Source organism: Lathyrus oleraceus, chromosome 3 (genome assembly GCF_024323335.1).
Source record: "Lathyrus oleraceus cultivar Zhongwan6 chromosome 3, CAAS_Psat_ZW6_1.0, whole genome shotgun sequence".
Classification (NCBI taxonomy): domain Eukaryota; kingdom Viridiplantae; phylum Streptophyta; class Magnoliopsida; order Fabales; family Fabaceae; genus Lathyrus; species Lathyrus oleraceus.
The window spans coordinates 160,513,193-160,532,125 of record NC_066581.1 but is presented as its reverse complement, the minus strand read 5'-3'; the positions used below and the strand labels follow the sequence as shown (position 1 = coordinate 160,532,125).

The 18,933-nt window shown below is 39.9% G+C and overlaps 1 pseudogene; it reads left to right on the top strand.

Moving 5' to 3' along the window:
• The first annotated feature begins 2,215 nt into the window (after nt 1-2,215).
• LOC127133776 (uncharacterized) lies at nt 2,216-2,315 on the top strand (annotated as a pseudogene).
• The last annotated feature ends 16,618 nt before the right edge of the window (nt 2,316-18,933 follow it).

Sequence of the window (18,933 nt, the reverse complement as noted above, 5' to 3'; positions counted from 1 at the left end):
TCGTTTAGTTATAGTTTCCCCTTTTTCGTTTTCAATAACGGTTATGCCTCCTTTCTTTGGTACAACGTGTACAGGACTAACCCATTTGCTATCAGATATAGGATATATAATACCTGCTTCCAATAACTTGGTTATTTCCTTCTTTACTACCTCACTCAGGATCGGATTTAGTCTTCTCTGGTGTTCCCTAGAGGTTTTACAGTCTTCTTCTAACATGATGCGGTGCATACAAATAGAAGGACTTATTCCTTTAAGATCGGTGATGTGGTACCCTAGTGCGGTTGGATACTTCCTTAAGATATGTAAGAGTTTTTCTGTTTCGAGTCTCCCGAGGTCTGCATTAACTATCACAGGTCGTTCAAGTTCTAAGTCTAGGAATTCATATCTCAGATTTTTGGGAAGTGTTTTCAGGTCAGGGGTTGGTTTGTTAAGACATTGCGTAGGATCCGGTGTTATTGCTAAACATTGGTTAGATCTGTCTTCTACAAGGCAGTCAGATGATTTGTCTTCTCCTAACTCTGCTTCTTTTATGCATTCATCGATGATATCCATGAAGTAACATGTATCTTCTATTGCAGGTGCTTTCAAGAATTGGGAAAGAATGAATTCAATTTTCTCTTCACCTACTTCGAAGGTGAGTCGTCCTCGTTTTACGTCTATGATTGCACCGGCAGTTGCTAAGAATGGTCTTCCCAGTATAATGGGTGTAATATCATCTTCTCTAATGTCCATAATTGTAAAATCAGTGGGAATGTAGAATTGACCTATGCGTACGGGAACGTTTTCAAGGATTCCTACAGGATATTTGATGGAACGATCTGCTAGTTGCACTGACATTTTGGTTGGTCTTAATTCTCCCATTTCCAGTTTCTTACATATGGATAAAGGCATAACGCTAATTCCGGCTCCTAAATCGCATAAGGCTTTGTCGATGACAAATTTTCCTATGTGACAGGGTATAGAGAAACTACCTGGATCCTTGAGTTTAGGAGGCATGTTTTGGATTATAGCGCTACATTCGGCAGGGAGTGTAACGGTTTCGCTATCCTCAAGTTTCCTCTTATTAGAAAGGATTTCTTTTAAGAATTTAGCATATGAGGGCATCTGCGTAATAGCTTCGGTGAACGGAATTGTAACGTTTAATTGTTTAAGGAGATCAACAAATTTTCTAAATTGGCCCGCATCTTTGGTTTTAACAAGCCTTTGAGGGTAAGGTATAGGTGGTTTGTAAGGTGGTGGAGGTACATAAGGTTCCTTCTTTTCTAGGGTTTCCTTATTACTCTCATCCTTTTCCTTAGGTTCACTTTCCTCGGTTGATTTCTTAGGGTTTTGGTTTTCTATCCTTGGATCAGACGGTCCTTCCACTTCCGTTCCACTTCTTAATATAATTGCATGAGCGTGGCTTCCCGGGTTAGGTTGGGGCTGTCGAGGGAATGTACCAGTTGGGGCAGCAGTAGGTGCTTGTTGTTGGGCTACTTGTGATATTTGTGTTTCCAACATTTTGTTATGGGTAGCCAAGGCATCTACTTTGCTTGCTAGTTGTTTAAGTTGTTCGCCAGTGTGTACATTCTGGTTTAAGAAATCTTTATTGGTTTGTTGTTGGGAAGCTATAAAGTTTTCCATCATGATTTCCAAGTTGGATTTCCTAGGGGCGTTATTGTTGGGCATGGGTGGGTTCGGTTTCTGATATCCCGGAGGTATAGCTGGGGCTTGATTTGGAGACTGTCCAGGTGCGTACATAGCATTATTACTCTTATATGAAAAGTTTGGATGGTTCTTCCAATTTGAGTTATAGGTGTTCGAATAGGGGCTTCCTTGAGCATAGTTTACTTGCTCTGCTTGGATTCCTGTCAAGAGTTGACAGTCCGTAGGAGTGTGGCCTTGGATTCCACAGACCTCGCAATTCTGAGTTATAGCAACCACGGCGGCTGGAGGTGATACATTTAAACTTTCAATTTTCTGGACCAAAGCATCCACTTTTGCGTTAACGTGATCAAGGTTACTTATCTCGTACATGCCAGTTTTCGTTTGAGGTTTTTCCACCGTTGTTCGTTCGGTTCCCCACTGATAGTGGTTTTGGGCCATGCTCTCGATAAGCTGGTAAGCATCAGCATAAGGTTTGTTCATCAATGCACCACCTGCAGCGGCGTCTATTGTTAACCTTGTGTTGTATAAGAGACCATTATAAAATGTGTGAATTACTAGCCAGTCTTCCAAACCATGGTGTGGGCAAAGTCTCATCATGTCTTTGTATCTTTCCCATGCTTCGAAAAGAGACTCGTTGTCTTTCTGTTTAAATCCGTTTATCTGGGCTCTTAACATAGCTGTTTTGCTTGGCGGAAAGTATCGGGCAAGAAAAACTTTCTTCAACTCGTTCCATGTGGTGACTGAGTTGCAAGGGAGAGATTGAAGCCATCTTCTAGCGCTATCTCTTAATGAGAAAGGAAAAAGACGAAGTCGAATTGCCTCTGAAGTGACACCATTAGCTTTAACAGTATCAGCGTATTGGACAAATACGGATAAATGAAGGTTTGGATCCTCGGTAGGATTTCCAGAGAATTGATTCTGTTGCACCGCCTGCAACAGCGAAGGTTTAAGTTCGAAGTTGTTTGCTTCGATTGCGGGCGGAGCAATACTTGAATGCGGCTCATCTTGCGATGGAGCGGCGTAATCTCTAAGAGCACGAGCTGGTTCTGCCATCTCGATTATCGAAGGAAAAAGGTTTTTGAAATCAGGAAGTTCTATAGGAGGGAGATTGTTTGCAGCACGATATTCCTGAATTCGTCGTAAGACTCAGAGATATAGTTCGATATCGTTGATTCGTAAATAGAGCGGTTCGCCTTGTGAGCGAGTGCGTGGCATACAAATCAACGAGAGAAAGAATAGAAGAAAAAGAAAACCTTAGTCTCTACAGCGTAACGGAAGAGTTACGATATCGATTAAATAAAAGTCCCCGGCAACGGCGCCAAACACTTGATCGCGACTTTATGAGTCAAAATTGGGGTACAAACTGCAAGTGCACAGTTCTATCGCGTAGTTTTAAAAGATATCGATCCCACAGGGACTTATGAATCGATATACCATTATCTACGGTTACTTCGTAAAGCTAAGGTGAACAATGGTTGATTGTTTGGGGGCGAAGCTAAAAACTAAACTAAGATCTAGATTAAATATTAATAAAGCGGATATCCGTATGTAGTTCGTCGTAATTAGGGAATCAATCCTTTGTCGGTTTCTTGGTTTTAAAATAAATTGTTTCAGTTAACTTTATTGATTAAAGGTTTTATCTCAAACTCTCGCTCTGTTGAATAAACCATGATTTTATGTTAATGTAGCTGTCACTTATAATTAAGTCAAAAACCACTTTTTGAAAGCAATAAAGTTGCAGAAACTCTTTTTAAGAAAACACTGACCGTTTTAAACACCCTTATCTCAAACTCTCGCTCTGTTGACTTAGGTTATACAATTAAATCCAAATGCTTAACTCTCGTCCTCACATTCAATCTTTAAAAATACTTTTTGGAAAAGGTCAGAATTTAATTAACTCTAAAACTTGCTCTCGCCCTGATCTAGAATTAATGCCTAACTTACACTGTCCAGTTAAAACCTCAAACTCTCGCTCTATTGATTTTAACTTCTTTATGTCTTTTACTTTTGTAAAAAATCTTGTTATTAAACCTGTAAATTGAGACCGTAAAAAGATTGATTTTAATTTCAAGTTTCATTAGACCGACTTAGTCTTGATCCCTTATTCCGCTTACTTTACATACCGATATCTAGGCGAATTAGCTAGACATGCTAAACGAACAAGAATACATATCATGCATAAACAGACTCATCACAGGCAGATAATATAAATAAATAATAAAACAAAGCATTAAATAATGATTAAAGAACCTGAATGCGTTAAACAATAGTCTTGAACACTCCACCACAAGCCGGTAGGATTTGTTCTTGGATTCTTCAATTAAACAATAAATTAAACCAAGGAAATAAAACTAGAATCTAACGTAAGGTTGGATCCGATAAAAAGTTACACAATAGTTTCCGGTGTAGAAACTATTATGCGAAAAATATCTAAATGCTAAAAAGGGAAAGGTAAATTGCAAGGGAAAAAGAATGTAGAACTTGCAAAAGAAATAAATAAATAAACAATGTTAAGTTGCTGGAAAAGAAAATTGCAGAAGCGTAAAAAGAAAGAAAATTGGAAAAGCTTCGGCAGTGTGAGCGTGGAAAAAAACCGAGGAACCCTTTTAGGTTTTTGAAGTAGCTATTTATATTGGTGTTGGTAACTGCTTTTCGTTTCCCAAGGGTCTTCAACGTGGCTAAATGCATGGCGTGGATATAGGACACAAACTCCTCAACGTCTCTTCAAGTCTTCTGAGGGCGTTACTTGCGCCAAAAAGATAGTGGAATGGTGTGACGCTCGTCACACCATGTGTGACGTCCGTCACAAGGCTGTTTTGTGTGACGCTCGTCACGCCCCCTGTGACGTCCGTCACAGGCACAACATTGGTTTCTTGTGCGCTTTGGGCTGGGCTTTGACCTTTGGTTCTTTTTCTCTCCTTTTTGCACCTCCTTTTCTTCCATTTTTACTTGTGCTTCAAAATAGGCTACCTGAGACAAATAGGAAGAAAATACCACGTAATATCTTATAAAATGCAGTAAACCGAAATAAATAGTCATAGAATTTAATGGAATTAAGTCCTAAAATATGATATAATTTCGTGTTATCACAAATCAAGATAACCCCAAGAGAAAATATGTTCTTGAGAACCATATGAACAACTTTCATGTTCATCAAAAATTGATTTGAAGCTTGTAAGGTCATCATCCATTTCAAAACATTATAGGTCATTTTGACTGAAACCCTAATTTTGGGTCAACTTCCCAAGAACTTAACTCACTCATTTTTCATGATTTTGAGGTGGGATAAAATGCATTGGAAATTTTAAGATTTATAATTCATTTGTTATGTTTATCAAATTTTCATAATCCTAAAATAAATACATGTGATAATGCAAAACATTATAGGTCACTTTGGACCAAAAGCATTGAAATGTGAAAAAGTCCAACTTCAAGTGCCTATAACTTTCTCATCCAAAATACAAATGATGCAAAATTTAAGTCCATATTGATTTTCTTGAAAAGATATACAACTTTGATTTTGAAGGTTTTGTCATTTGTGTTAGACTATGGCACGGATCTAGAAGGGGGGGTTGAATAGATCCCAGTTAAAAACTTGAGTCGGCGCTACCAATTTAAAAGAAAAATTGGTTTTAAAATTGTTTTAGGTGCGGAAGCGACCGAGGAAAATTTAGTCTAAAAACGAACCGTTATTGGAAAACCGGATATGCGTTAAGCTAATGGATAAGAGATAAAACGAGATACAATTCACTACACTAGTTGCACAATCAATGATAGAGTTCACTTACTAGCAAGCCTAGTTCCAATGAACCAAAATACCAAATTAAAACTCAGTGCAAACTTAAGGCAACTTTGGCTTAGGCAATTTTACAAACACTTGGTGTGCATAAACACCCCAAGTGATATTTGAGTTGAGTAAGTAAGTCAATTTATCCTAGTACAATATGTTATTGTACTTAGTATTCCAACAGCTGTTTTAATCACTTACTCAACTTATATCAAAGTTTGGTGAAAAATTGCTTAAACTAAAATCACTTAAATTTTAAGCTGAAAAACAGATTATGCAGAAAATTAAAGGAGACAGAGATTTGGTGAGGCAGTTCCCCCGCCGTACTCGCTTCGGGGTACGTCTGCCCTCAATTCTAAAAATAGAATTGAGATGATTTAATTAAATATCACCTGTGAACTTTAACCGTTTATACAAGGATTGCAAAGCAAGTAAACACAGAATTTCCAATGTGTTGAATGATGCTTCCTATCCTTGCTCCTTGATTCAAGATGAATCAAGACCTTCGATCGTTGATGCTAGACCTCCGATTCCAGCCCCTTGTTGAAGAATCTTCCGTTCTTCAAACCCTCGGCCCGGCTGATCTCAAACACAACGAGTCGAACCCGAATCCTTCACTTCAATGCCACCGAATCCGCTACTAGACTGAAGAAGACTTCCTCTTCTCAATCACCTTCGCTCGGCTGAATATTGATGAAGCGATTCGTCCAAAAACCCCCAAACGCAAACCGGTATTGGAGGATAAAACCCTAATGGTTTTATTCAAGAAAGAACCTGTCAAGACTTCAACTCGAACCCGATTCTTCAATCGCAACTTCGAACCTTATCACCTTCAATCTATCACGAATCACATCAAAAGTTGTTGTGTGCAGTTGATGTATTGTGGACTGTTGAAGATGAAGATGATGAATCTTTGACACCTTTTTCACTCTTTCTTGTTTCCTTGAACACTTGAACTCAAAATAGCAAATGTTAGTCAATAGAAGTGTTTTGACTTCTATATATAGTAACAGACAAAAACAAACAAACATAACAGTATTTCAAAAATTTGAAATAACTCAGAAAACTGAGATTGCGCGCGAGCGGTCGACCATAGGTCGGCGTGTGCTGACCCGTGGGGCATGCGTCGACCCTATGCGTCGACGCAAACGTTTTATGCGCTGACCCGTGGATACCATCATTTTGCCATGCGCCAACGTGTGGTCGACTCAAGGGTTTATGCGCCGACCCGTGAGCCTTGCGCTGACCCTATGCGTCGACGCATGCAGCTTTGCGCTGACTCCCTCCAGTTTAGGCAGAGCTTTGCGCTGACCCGTGAGCTTTGAGCTGACCCCTATGGTCGACTCAAAGCATCTAAATCTGCAAAGAAACGAGATTAGTGATTCTTTATGTATTTAGTCATGATCACGCTTTGTCTACATGTTTTTAATGATTATAGTAGATTTAGAATAACGTGGAAAAGGATATGGTGGGTAATGTGTTGCATTTGTTCGTAGATGTGCATGATGGTCTTTTGTCATCATCGAAACTTGATATCGTATGTTGTATGACACTTTTGTCTTTACATACTCCCCCTTTTTGATGATGACAACCTGTATAAATCAACGTGACGAACATCATGCAGTATTGACACATTTTGCACACTCCCCCTTTCTTTTGTAATCTAAGGCCATTTGCAGAAAGCGAAAGCGACTGTTAGTTGTGGGCATTTTGTCAGTACAACATTTTTCTCCCCCTTTGACAACATCAAAAAGAGAGACAGAGTGATTATTCAAGATTGCAACGAAAAGTTCACAGGCAGTAGTAGAGATATAGATACCGACGAAATAATATCACACTTATATCATTTCTTAACAATGGTCATTAATTAAAAAGAGAGAATACATAAGGAAGTTGTGGTGCATAAACAGGCAATGCAAAACAAAATACATGCAAAAACAACAAGCAACATGTAATGTGCATATGAATGGCTATTGTCTTAAGTGACGGTGGCCGGGATGGTAGCATACTCCTGGGTTTCTGCTAGGGTCAGCCAGAGTTTCTAGGTAGTCACAAATGTAACACCCTTCTAAAATACCCCAATAATTTAATTAAATATCAAAATACAACATCAGAGTAATTATGCAGTTAAGGGTGTCACACAGTCACTTCACACCATGTTCCAAAATAACAGTCATGCTCTTTATTTAATCAAATAAACATTTGCATAAATCGCAGCGGATATAAATCAAATCAATCAAAACATGTAACACATTACATGTAAAATGGTTCACAACCAACAGTACAACATTTAAAACATCCCTTCCCGATGTTACATCTATCAGAGCATGACCCACTAAGGAACTACTCTAGACTCCAAGTACTAGCTCCTACTCAATCACTGCTCGTTACCTGAAAAACAGTTGTAAGGGTGAGTTCCTCAATCGATATAATAAGTATTATAAAATATCATGTCATGTTAAGTAATTTAACACACTTCATCACCCTAATCCAAACATATATTCAGTAACAACACATCAACTCAACATAATACTCAACACCAACACAAACACACGTATAATATTGGAATACATCCATTCATATTATACGCCATACATATATTATGCAATGAGACTCCATGCATGCGGTACCGACTATTTGTGAACATATAGTTCAACCTCACCGTCCAAATCCAGGCACGGCTACCAAGCTCACTAGTCCCACTCATTTGAGACATAATGACTCACTCACTAATTCCTCACCATGGGAATTAGCTACCACCCCAAGGGCTATGCTATGCACGCTAATCACCTAGCATGCAAACATCAACAACAATCAAAATGATTTACTCACTAATTCCTCACCATGGGAATTAGCTACCACCATAAAGGCCACAATATGCATGCTAATCACCTAGCAATGCAACAACAACAACAATTCAAGAATAGACATATGCTCACACTCTAAGCCATAAAACAGTCTATTCACAAATGCATACATAACTGATACATTCACAGCATCATGCAAACCATCACACATCATCAACAAATTTTATCACAAAAGCATATCATATCATGCCACATAATCAAACACAGTATTAGCACACTCTACTAATACCTATACTACTCAAAACAACGGGAAATGATCCCTACTACGTCATACATCAGCTAAGTTACATCACTCAGCCTAAACAACCAAAAACTGTACAACAACAGTTCAGAAAAACCACAAGTCTGCCCATACGCGTATTGCCTATGCCCATACGCGTATTGCCCATTCCTGACCAAGTCCATACGCGTATTGCCCACGCCCATACGCGTATGCTACGCGTACCACATCCTCATACGCGTACCAACAGAGACAATTTCACGTTCAAAAGATCATCTTTTTCACTCATACGCGTAAGGCCTCTTCCATACGCGTACCAGCCATCCCATACGCGTATTGCCTAGTGCCATACGCGTATGACCAGAAACCAGAATTCCCAGATCTGCAATGGTTTTCTCTGCTACGAAATTCCTCAGATCCAACCTTCCACAGTCCAATTTTACACAGTACTCGTTCATATCATCTAACACAATCATATCTTATTCAATCTCACCAATCCTAACACTATAGCATCTAATTCCTACGAATTTCATTCAATTTAAATCCAGATTCGTTCATCCCAGAAGTTCACAATTCTCGGCATAATTATTCCAATTAGAGGTAAATCAATGGTTTATCACTACCCATGACATATTATCCCATAATACCCATTAAACGATGATAAACCCCCCTTACCTGAGTTAATCCGGCAATTCCGTTAGCTTCAAGCTTTTCCCCTTCTCTTGCTCTGCCTCTTTGCCCTTTTCCACTTTCAGCCGCTTCTCTGTTTTCCTTTTCACGTGAAAACCTTTTTCCAAAAATTGGGACTTTTTATTATTCCCACTTATATACTCCAATAATAAAATCCAATAATATTATTCCAATAATAATAATAATCCAAAAATATTCAAATTATTTAATTAAATTAATAAATATAATATTAACTTAACTTAAATAATTATCTTAATTTTATCGGGGTGTTACAACAAACACCTTCCAGATGCCTAAGACTCCCTGTGACCTGCCGATCCAAATCTGCATATCGTTCAGTTAGGCTTGTGGAGAGGTTTTCGATCCGCTCATTTTGGGTTTGAAGTTGACTGTTAATTTGAGCAAGTCGGTCATCCTGGGATTGCATGAAGGTTTGTTGGGCAAGTTGCATGCTTTGCATCATCTCCAACAGCTCTGAAGAATCAGCTGGATGTGGAGGGGATGGAGGAGATTCTTCCTCAGCATGGTGATACGGTTGGTAAGATTCACGTTGAGTTGTCCAACCTGTATGTTGCCATTCACCCCAGCCACCCCATTGTGGAACATCTTCTTCATATGTATCCGGCTGCTGTACCCAAGCAGAGCCGGAGTAGTCGTATGTGCCAACGGGTGGAGGACTGTCGTCTCCACCATTGTGAGCATTATCGTGCCTTGCTTCTTCTTCTTCATCTTCTTCTTCTTCTTCATTTTCCACTTCATCGTCCTGTTCTTCACTTTCATCACTGTCAGCCCTTGGAGGAACGTATCCTCTTCTAACAAACTTATATTTCTTCCGCTCCTTGCACCACATATATCCCATCATGGACATGGTTTTTGTGCTAAACTCTTTGTCAGGTGAGATTGATGTTAACGGGAAAGACGGATAACTAACATTGGCTGCTGTAAGGACTTCTTGGATGAAGGATCCGTAGGCGAGAGCAGTTCCTCGTCCGGAATCCCGAAGATTATACATTCTACTAGCAATGTAGTATGGCCAGTTGATTTTTATCTTATTTTTCAGAATGTAAATCAAATGAACCTCGGACTGTTCGACTCTGGAGAGGCCGCCCTTCTTGGGCCGCAGGATGCGTGAGACAATCCATTGGAGAATCCTTTCCCCGGCGCTCAGTTTGCCGGCAGTGACGGTTCGTGGGAACAAGTCACTCTGCACAAAATCATCAGAATATGGCCGTTCCAACATGTCATTTAATGCACTCTTAAACTCATAGCCATCTATGTGGTGAGAATCAGTCACCTCAGGCAGGGGATTTCCAGCATCATCCACAGACAAGTCAAAGTATTTGTTCCAGAAATTTGATTTAATTGATACCTTTGTAGAGCCAACTTTGGAGGAAAGCCTGTGTCCGTGAAAGTTCTCATGAAGACGGAGTAGAAGACTCGGACGAGGTCTTCACTGTATTGAGTGTTGCACTCCAAGAAGTTGATGAGACCTTGATGCTGCAGCAGAGACAGGACTTCCGGTAAGTGCATGCGTTCAGCTTCAAGTTTGTAGAACGCATGTTGTTGCACAACTCCTCGTTTACCGATGTCTTTGTTGAAAATTTCGACACGAGTAGGTGGAACGAGTGATACAGCAGATACGGGAAGAGATGCACCGGATGATTCTCGGGGTCTTTTGCCGGAGGGTCTGCGTGATGAGGAAGCCATTTGAGTGGGTTTGAGACTGAGTGTTTGGATATAGAGAGAAGGTTTAATGAGGGTTTTGAGAGTGATTCTTCTAGAGAGGGGTTTTTCCCAATTTATAGTGGAAAGGTTAGGGTTTTGGGAAGATGGAAGATCAAAGAACAATAGCCACTATGTAGATGCAAGTTACAAAGTAGTGGGTAGTTTGAAAGGTGAGGAATGTAATTGCACATTTAATGATGTGAATGCATGAGAGATGATTTAAAAAATTTCTGCAGAAAAACGAAATCTGTGAGCGATGCGTCGACCATACCCCTGTATGCGTCGACGCATACTGTTTGATTTTTGAGAAAATGCAAAAGTTATTTAATCATGCGTCGACCATAACCCTGGTGCGGTCGACTCATACAGTTTAAAATTTTCAATTTTCACTACTCAGCACATGCAATGACCAGTTTGATGCATAATTAACACCACATACAGCAATACACAACCAAAGAGATATATCAGGTGTATATATATAAACAACAACATTTTGAGATAGATTTATTGTAGTCATGAGATTTTGCAGAGAGAGAGGAAGAGGAACAACATCACCTTAATGCCGGAGTGACTTAGTGAACAGTAGACATGTGCTTACAACAACATAGATTTGTCAGAAGTACAGTATTAAGGTTTTAAATGGAATAATGTAAACAGCAGATTATAGTGTCCGTTCCGAAATATCGAGAATGCCAAGTTCTCGGCGAATATGAAAGAAAGGTTCAGTGGCTAGCGGCTTTGTGAAAATGTCCGCTAGTTGATTTTCAGTATTTACGTGTTCAAACACGATGTCACCTTTCTCTACATGATCCCGAAGAAAGTGGTGTCGAATTTCGATATGTTTGGTGCGGGAATGTAGCACAGGATTCTTGGTCAGGTTAATAGCACTTGTGTTGTCACAAAAGATCGGAATACGTTCAAGTTTGAGGTTAAAATCTAATAGTTGTTGTTTAATCCATAGGATTTGGGCACAACAACTACCGGCGGCAACGTATTCCGCTTCGGCGGTTGACAAAGCCACAGAAACTTGTTTCTTGCTATGCCAACTAACCAAAGAGTTTGAAAATAGGTGACAAGTGCCACTTGTGCTTTTCCTATCCGATTTGCAACCGGCAAAGTCGGAATCGGAAAAACCTACCAAGGAACAATCATTACCTTTGGAATACCATAGTCCATACTTCGGAGTACCGGATAAATATCGAAGTATCCGTTTAACGGCTTTTAAATGGGATTCCTTGGGACATGATTGATATCTTGCACACATGCATACGCTAAACATAATATCGGGACGGGAAGCAGTGAGATAAAGGAGTGAACCAATCATACCTCTATACCGTTTTACATCTACTTCCTTACCGTCTTCATCTTTGTTCAAGTTGGTACACGTAGGCATGGGGGTGTCTATGGCCTTAGCTTTTGCCATGTCAAATCTCTTGATAAGGTCCAAACAATACTTTGTCTGGCTCACGAAAGTTCCTTCTTTGAGCTGTTTGATTTGCAGACCGAGGAAGTATGTGAGCTCCCCCATCATACTCATCTCGAACTCGCCCTGCATAAGGTCAGAAAACTCTCTCACAAGATTCATCTTAGTAGATCCAAAAATGATATCATCTACATAAATTTGAACTAATATCAAGTGCTTTCCTTGACGTTTAATGAAGAGGGTTGTGTCAACCTTTCCTCTTGAGTAACCTTGATCTAGTAGGAACTTGCTTAGTCTCTCATACCAAGCTCTAGGAGCTTGTTTGAGACCATACAAAGCCCTTTTCAGTTTATAAACATGATCAGGGTACTCATGGGATTCGAAACCCGGAGGTTGTGCGACATAAACTTCTTCATTTATGTGACCGTTAAGGAAAGCGCTCTTAACATCCATTTGGAATAGATTAAAGTCCTTTGCACAAGCAAAGGCAAGGAGAAGGCGTATAGCCTCGAGTCGGGAAACCGGCGCATAAGTTTCCTCATAGTCGATGCCTTCCTCTTGGTTATACCCTTGCGCGACTAAACGCGCCTTATTACGGGTTATTACCCCGTTTTCGTCCAGCTTGTTCCTAAACACCCATCGGGTGCCGATTACTCGATGATCTCGCGGAGGAGGGACAAGGTCCCAAACCTCATTTCTGGTGAACTGATTAAGTTCCTCCTGCATTGATAAAAACCAGTGTTCATCGAGTAGGGCTTCTTTAGGGTTTTTAGGTTCCATCTGCGAAACGAAAGCGAAGTGATAACAGAAATTACTTATCTTAGACCGAGTTGTTACACCCTTTGAGATATCTCCGATAATGTTGTCGATTGGATGGTCTTTGGAAGACTTCCAAGCTTGAGGAAGATCATCGTTTGAAGGTGGATGATCTACTTTGGTTTCATCATGGTGTACATCTTTGTCCTCCTCAATTTTGACTATGTCGGGTTGATCAATCCCCGACTCGCCACCTTTGAGTATGTCTTCGGTAGATGTACCTGCACCATGAAAAACACTACCCTTTCCGACGTTTCTCGGATTGGATTCATCAAAAGTAACGTGTACCGACTCTTCTACAGTAAGTAATCGCTTGTTGTATATTCTATATGCTTTGCTAGATTGAGAGTATCCGAGGAAGATACCTTCGTCGGCCTTGGAATCGAATTTCCCTAAGTTTTCCTTTACATTGTTCAATACAAAACATTTGCAACCAAAGACGTGTAGGTGAGAAACATTTGGCTTTCGCCCTTTTAAAAGTTCATACGGTGTTTTGTTTAGAATGGGGCGAATGAGCACCCTATTCAAAACGTAACAAGTCGTACTAATGGCGTCGGCCCAAAAATATTTTGGTAAGCCACTTTCATTGATCATTGTTCTTCCCAATTCTTCCAAAATTCGATTTTTACGCTCCACAACCCCATTTTGTTGAGGAGTACGTGGAGCGGAGAAGTTATGATCAATACCATGGTGTAGCACCTCAAATTTGCACCTATCACTGTACATACCATTTCATATTAGGTCATAGCATATCATGATCCATTGCATAGCATTGCATTGTCCCCAGTTGCCTCAAGAGCAAGCAAGTCAAGAATTAGGTCAAACTGATCAGGAGATCAGTCAACCAAGCAAGCAAAGGGTGTTTCTCAAAGAGCCAAGGCCCTAGGGTTGGTCCAACATGTTCACATGACTTGGAGGTCCATTTGAAGTGTTTAGGTCAAGGGTTGGAGGTTCAGAAGCCATCAGTTCATGCACAGTCAGTCAAAAACCCTAGAAAGTCAAAGTTGGTCAACTGTGGTTGATTTTATGGTTTTGATGGATGGATTTGGTTTGAGAGAGCTTATTCATGTCCCAATAGGCCTCATATATCATGGAAATCAACATCATTGAAGAATTTGAAGCCAATCAGAAATTTCCAAAAATAGAAACTGGACCTGTAATTTTAACTGCCAAAAATGGAAACTTCTTGATCCCAAACTTACATCATGATACAAGCTTCAAATGAATTTTTGCCCAACATGAAAGTTGAAGATATTGTTCTCCCATTTCCAAAAAGTCCAAGAACTCTCAATTCCCATGTATGGTTGTCAAGATATGATCAAATCATTTTCACAAAATCTTGAACTTCAAAAGGCCATATCTCTCAAACCATTTGGCCAATTTTGGTGGGGTTTTTTCCTACAAACCACATTTCATCTCCTCTTTCCAAAAATATAAATTTCATACACCAAAACCTTGCCAATCAAAATGGCATTTTTTGACTTGTCTCATTTAAATTCAAGTGTGGACCAAAGGTTGACTTTTTGAATTAAGTATTTTCAGCACATTTGGCCATTTGGGACTTGTTTTAGATGATATTTGGGACATGTTTGAGGCCCAAACTCGGCCAGATTACACACCTCCACTTCCACATGTGCAAAATTAGCAAAATACAAATTTGGCTCATTTGGGATAAACTTTGCTTAACACTTCCATTACCAATGCTAAACAGCAAATATAAAGGAAATTTTCTGTCATTTCTAAACCCTAGCAGCTGCAAACACACAGATTTCATCTCATTCTCTCAAAAATCCATTTCTTGCATTTTCCAAAAATCTTCAAAATCCTCCAAAGACCACGACCATACCATTGTTGCTGCATCATCCAAGCATCATCTCAGGCTCTTTGCAACCATATTTTCCCAACTGGAAGCTCCTTTTCTAGAACTGTTTTCAAAGAGTTTAGCCATGGCAGATTGAGGTTCAAGCGCGAGCAAGCTTCTGTGAGCCAAGATTACTTCGCTATTCACCATTGGGAGCACAAGGTTGCATCTGTTTAAGCTCATAACATCCAAATAGCTACTGAATCTCAACTTTCTTCAAAGACAAGTACCCTTAGTTGCTTTATTTGCTTTGCTTTGCTATTTAGCAACTTGCTTTTGAGGTATAATTACTCTCTCTTCATGTAGTCTGGAGACCCGGCCTGTTATTTGGCCGGGCAAACTGTCTAAAGTCCTCCTTAAGAGGCAATGCTTGTGTGTGTTTAATTTTGTCCCAAGCAGGAAAAGTCCTTCAAGTAAGGCAATTGGTAGATCAAAGGGATAAGTAGCCTATCCCCTACTATTCAGTGAGTCTTCTCCTTGCTCCCATTACATGGTTGTAGCATTGAGATCAAAACCCAAAATCTATCGAGTCAATAATGTGGAAAGAGCTCCATCTTTCTGAGCTCCCACACTTTCTGATATGCTCTCCCTGATCAGGGATAAGAGCAATGAGGCACACCCCTGATCTCCTTTCATCTGCTTCACCTTAGCCTCTCAATGGCAAGGTTAAGAGCAACTTTTTACCCCATTCCAGTTGGCCTTAGTGCCTAACCCTCTTGTGTGAGCCTCCTTGTTTGGCTATAGAGTGTGCTGTTTGATATTCATTGATTGATTGTTTATCTCATATGCACATGTTTGCTTGTATGCTTTATGCATTTATCATCATTAATTGCCCATTAATGCACAACCATCTCATTTGTCTTTGTGACATTATCACTGTTGTTTGCCCATTGAGGACAATTGTAAGACCATCCATTGGCCATTGCTCCTGGGATATGGAAGTGAGTATAAGACCATCACATTGGCCACTCATCTTATCTTTGCTTGTTGCATTGTTTGTATATGAGGATACAATTGTAAGTCCCACAAGTTGGCATTTGTTTTCCTAGGATCATACTGTGTATGTTAGAGTAAGCCCAGACAGATTGGCATTTGACATCCATTATTTTGCTTTTGTTTGTTTATGAGAGGATGCAATTGTAAGTCCCGCAAGTTGGCATTTGCTTTCCTATGATCATGTGTTGGATATTGGTATAAGTCCAGACAGATTGGCATCCGGTATCCAAGTTTCGTTTTGTTTTAGGAGATTAGTGTAAGACCATTGAGTGGCCTATGATATCCATTTCTGTTTTAGGAGATTGGTGTAAATCCAGCTATTGGTATCCGATATCCGCTTTGTTTGTGAGATTGGAGTAAGACCATTGAGTGGCATCCGGTATCATTTGTTTGTTTATTTTATCATTACTTATTTTCCATTCCAAAGGACACACTTGAATCATCTCCTATATGATTTCAAGAAGTGAACCTTCTAAGAAGTTTTTACAATCCATCCTCATTCATTCATCTCTCATTATGTCCTAAACCTTTTCACACTTTGATTTCAAACTTGACATAGATGTTGTGCAAACTTCTTCATGTTTTCAAACTAGAAACCTGGACCCAAGTCCTTGACTCTTTTTTCAAACTCCATTTCTTAATACTTCTTTGAATCAATCTTAATCATACTTTGACTCCACTTTCATAATCACAATCAATTAACTTCACCCATTCACTTGTTTTGACTTTGTCCGTTAATCTTTTCATGCATTAGCCATAGGTTTCAATTATCATTGTGGTTGATGTAAATCTTACCTATCCTTAGTGAGTCGACAGTAAGACTTCCGTACTGAAAACAGGGTTAACCCCTCTAGTGCGTCGAAGCTATCCTCACATGGTGGATGTTGGTCTTGGTCGAGTTTTCTCCCATTGATAATGAAAAGCCTCAGTGCTTGTGTTTAAAATTGAATCCACCCACTTTTGGAAATCTTTTAGCCGAACTACGGCGTTTTGATCCTTACCTTTGATGGAAGGTACGTAGGCAACGGGTTCATCCGTTCAAACCCAATAATAAAATTGTATATTCTTTTCTCATCTTCCCAATCATGTTTGCACAATGTTTATGTCATAACAAATAACGATTTATTACGACAAGTGTGAAAAGGGCTCCCTAGGAGTACCTAGGACGTAGTGGGTGCCTAACACCTTCCCATTGCGTAATTTACCCCTTACCCAGACTCTCTGATCTTTTATTAGTTTTCTACGTGTAAAACTTCTTAGGCTTTTGTTCGCTTTTTAGCCAGTCCTTCGGATAAATAAAAGTGCGGTGGCGACTCGAAATTTCATTGTATGCTTTGCTTATGGTTTAATCGATAAATCATATAGCGACGAATACACCGCTACAGAAAAGTGGCGACTCCACTGGGGATTATCAAACCCTTGGCGGTAGTGCCTACTTTTCACCTTTGTTGTGCTATATTGTTATTTGTTATGCGACTTATTTTTGTACAATTTGGGATCACTGTATTGATTGTAATGTGTGAATTGCTTGATATACAATTGCTGTGTGCTTTGGTGATCTGTGAGATGAGTTCTGTACCCGAACTCGAGTGCACTCTAGGATAGGAGAATGGCATAGTCTTGTTGACTGGTGTGGAGTATTCCTTAGCCAGTTGACTTGCGAGCCCATTCACTTGGTGGAGGTCATGTTGAACTAATAATGTCACACAAGTTATTTGTGGTTAGGCATTATTCTTTCAATCATGTGCCGCAGAAGCCAAGGACCTTAGTTTACCAAACCCATCTTGGCCTATTTTTAGGACCGTAGTGCGGAGGTCGTTCAGATGTCAGTTCTGATACGATCGTTACGCGATACTACACTCATAAGAGTTTCTCTTGAGAATATTCTTGGAATACGAGTATTCGTTCCTCCGATAATATTCGAAAGATGGAACGATGATTATGGGAACCTCTGATAGAACATGTCTGGCAGGTTTAAACCCTAGTACACTCCCTTTGGGTGGTTCTTAACCGAGACTCCATGCTCGTGACTCTCAACAAACCCGTGATTCGTGGTTGAGTCGTTCAAACATTGTTAATATCAATGGATCCCGGATCAGGTGTAAAACCTAAAATCCACCAAAGCGGCTGGTTGATATTAAGAATGTCTGAACCGGTTCATGTACCGTTAATATCAATGGAACTTGGGTGTCGATAAGGTGAAAACCTAAATCCACCAAAATGGATGATTGATATTCGGGATACATAGAGATTTCCTACGACCTTTGTTTGGTGTGCTTTGCTTGATCCTTGAGTGTGATTGTTGCATTCATGCATTCACGCATTCATCCGCATTCATGTCATCAGAAAAAGAAAATTTTCAAGGAACTTAAAGGGTTATTTTGCAAAATTTTCAGACATGGAAAGACCAAAGAGGCATAAAAAGAAGTACAGTTTCAGACAGCCTGATGTAAAAGAGTTAAGGAATCTGACACCTTATGTACTAGATCCCTTGGGTTTCAAAGCTCGCTATGGGAAGCTCCTACCTCTGCTCACCACTCAGGTTGACAAAGGGTTGATGAGTACCTTGGCTCAGTTCTACGATCCTTTGCATCATTGCTTCTTATTTCCGGACTTCCAGCTGTTGCCGACTTTGGAAGAATACTCTCATCTCATTGGGATTCCGATTCTGGATCAAGTGTCGTTCAGTGGCCTAGAGAGTAGTCCATCTGCTCGAGAGATTGCTAGTCTGTTGCACATAGATGAAGATCTGATTGGAGCTAATCTGACTACCAAAGGCGGAATTCAGGGTTTTCCTTCCGAGTTCCTCATTGCCCAAGCTACCTTTTATGGGAAGGCCATGAGTGAGGATGCCTTTGAGGCTCTATTTGTGTTGCTCATCTATGGATTGGTGCTATTTCC